Source organism: Strongylocentrotus purpuratus, unplaced genomic scaffold (assembly GCF_000002235.5).
Source record: "Strongylocentrotus purpuratus isolate Spur 01 unplaced genomic scaffold, Spur_5.0 spur5_scaffold_15, whole genome shotgun sequence".
NCBI classification, from domain to species: domain Eukaryota; kingdom Metazoa; phylum Echinodermata; class Echinoidea; order Camarodonta; family Strongylocentrotidae; genus Strongylocentrotus; species Strongylocentrotus purpuratus.
The window spans coordinates 27,808,798-27,811,539 of NW_022145600.1; the positions used below are offsets into that span (position 1 = coordinate 27,808,798).

The window sequence follows — 2,742 nt, forward strand, 5'->3', positions numbered from 1 at the left end:
TGACATGTAAAATGAGGCGATGTTATATACACTTACCAAAAACTGATACAATTTAATCAATTATTGGATAAATTCTAACCAATTTGGGTTACATTACACTCAATATTGGGTCAATTTTTTACAAACGAACATGCATGTTCACTTTCTATCTTTTACGAGGGAAAACTTTACCGAAGCTTGTATATAGTTAACAATGCGATTATGATACCTGTACCAGCAAGCATGGGCACGTCCAGGGTGGCTAGTAATTTTGAATCTCACATGTTTCTAAGTGAAATGGATTGAAAGGATAAGTACGATTAAAGTACCATTTTCCTTTATAATATGTCTTCTGATCAATGCTACGGTTTGGCTATCAGTTCATATAATAGTATAGTATTAATGACTGCTTTGAGAGAAATAGTTGTTTTTATACGCTCAAGGGAAGGTTAGAATTGTGCTATTACCCGAGGCGTGCCGAGGGGAATAGCCAAATTGTAACCTTCCCGAGAGCGTATAAAAACAACTATTTCTCGAATATTAAAGCAGTCATTAATACTTTTATATACCGAAAAAAAATAGACTGAAAAATAAAAAATAAAAAATACTTTTTTTTTTTGTCGAAGGTGAGAGTCGAACTCTTTCAAACAAGGAGAGATACATCTTACACCAACGCCTTACACCACTCGGCCATCGCGCACTGTTCACATGCCTGGCAGTTTTGTACAATATATACATTAAAATGGATTGAAACCGGCTTCGGCGTGATGAATGCTTCGCAAAAGCACCCTTCTTTTACTTTTGCAATGCATATTGGCACGAACTTAGATCAAGATCTATCGGCAGATGTTGTTTTTTTGTTTTTGGAAGTTTATTTTCGTCTTCATGTCAACAATGCAAGATAAAATTGTCGGTAAGATCGATCGAGATTCAATTGTATTGAAATTACCGACCAATCCTTCGCACACATACGGTATCCTCGATCGCTCAAACCATTTTTTAACATGTAAACCTATGGGGTAACCATGGAGGCTGACCTATTTTTTTAATAACCATGGTTATTAAAAATATTAAATGTTTTATGCATGGTTACCGGGAATTTTACAGGAACAGTTGAAGTTTATGAATGCAATTTCGACCAATCAGATGGCTGGATTACTTAAGTGAGGTATATAATATGATCATAATACATAATACTGTTGAGATTCAGAAATGACAACAGCTAGGGAGTCCAACGTAAACTTTAGTCTTGCATTTATTCACCAAAGAAAACACAGCCCCTGTACAAGAACAAAATTTGAACGAAATATAATTAGCATATAGCCTCTGGAGCAAAATGTAATAACAAACAATTCATGGTTTCATTTGCTTTCTTCCATTAAACAGAACAAATTAAAGTGTAAACATTGCAATAGTTTCCAACTCAACACGAGTCATTAATTAATACATTATTCAATTTTCAATAATAATTCTTATTATGTGCAATATCATGAAAGGTAGCTTAACTGTTTTAATTGTCTGTAGCAGTATAGTTGCCATAATTAATTAGAACATATATAGGACAGAAGAATATTGTACATTTTACATCATTTCGTGCAATAATCGGTTTACAATTGCATGTATATTAGGTCATATATATATCTATACACAATAGAGCCAAACTCCACTCACCGGCCAATACTATAACGACGAAGCAACACTAACGCTATATGCTGTCGTCCGACCCCTGATCATAAACAAAGCTTCCACCTTATTGTAGAAAGTGTAGTTCATCAAAATAAGGAGATTTCACCACATGCAGCCCTAAAGGTAACAACAATAAAATAACAATTCTTACTTCACAATAATGACTTTGTGAAAACTGCATGACACAATGTAATTACATTCAAATATATATATATATATAAATCCTCTTTGGTAGTCATTCTTTTAATTGACTTTGTTTAACAGAAACATGTTTCAATCTATATAAAGACAAACTTAAAATTAATTTAATTTGTCAGAGTAATTATCATTTCATCATTATCAGAAATTCAAGCATAATAATATACTTTATAAAGCATGATACATGTAATGCAAATGAAATAAGTTAATCACATTTATCATAAAGTGTCATTATATCAGTGTACATACAACATGGTTCAACAATCCTCAACTTTCACTATCTTATCTTCAGCAATTCATAAAATGTGACATCCATTAATAATATGAAATATATATAATAATCATCAGTTCCAACAGTATAAATCAACTTACATGAATTGTGATCTGCCAGAAGTAAATAACAATCTCCATTAGCAGGCACAAATTAGTGCTTCTCTCCTCTCTCTCCAATCTACAATGTCTCTCTGTCCCTGCTATAGCAGCTCTGGGTGCACAGACCCCGAACAAAAGAAAATCACTCATCCACTAAAACTTACAATAGGATCCCCAATCATGCCTATAGGGTATCAGTACATTGGGCAATACAGGTACCCCCAAAAAGGCGGGAAAGTAAGGCTATTGTCTGATGAGGAAAGGGGGGGGGGGTAGCTTACATTGTAGACTGCTCCACCTACAATTCCTTATACACTAATGCACCAATACACTATAATACATTATGGCATAATTACCTCAACATTCCATATTACAACATATTCCCCGCAATTAATGTCATAATGTTTGATAAAAATGATACATTATTACGAGCGAAATTCCAAATCGTCACCTTTCCCCGCAATTAATGTCATACTGTTTGACCGAGATTTTAGCGATACATGAAAA

General features: G+C 33.7%; 1 long non-coding RNA gene across 1 annotated transcript; it reads right to left on the reverse strand.

Annotated features, from left to right (window-relative positions):
* Positions 1-1,216: 1,216 nt before the first annotated feature.
* Positions 1,217-2,496, reverse strand: LOC105440828. Its single transcript, XR_004064208.1, has 3 exons — positions 2,236-2,496; positions 1,651-1,782; positions 1,217-1,259 (listed from the first exon to the last, which is right to left on the reverse strand). It is a non-coding gene; the product is annotated as an uncharacterized LOC105440828 (long non-coding RNA).
* Between the last annotated feature and the right edge of the window lie 246 nt (positions 2,497-2,742).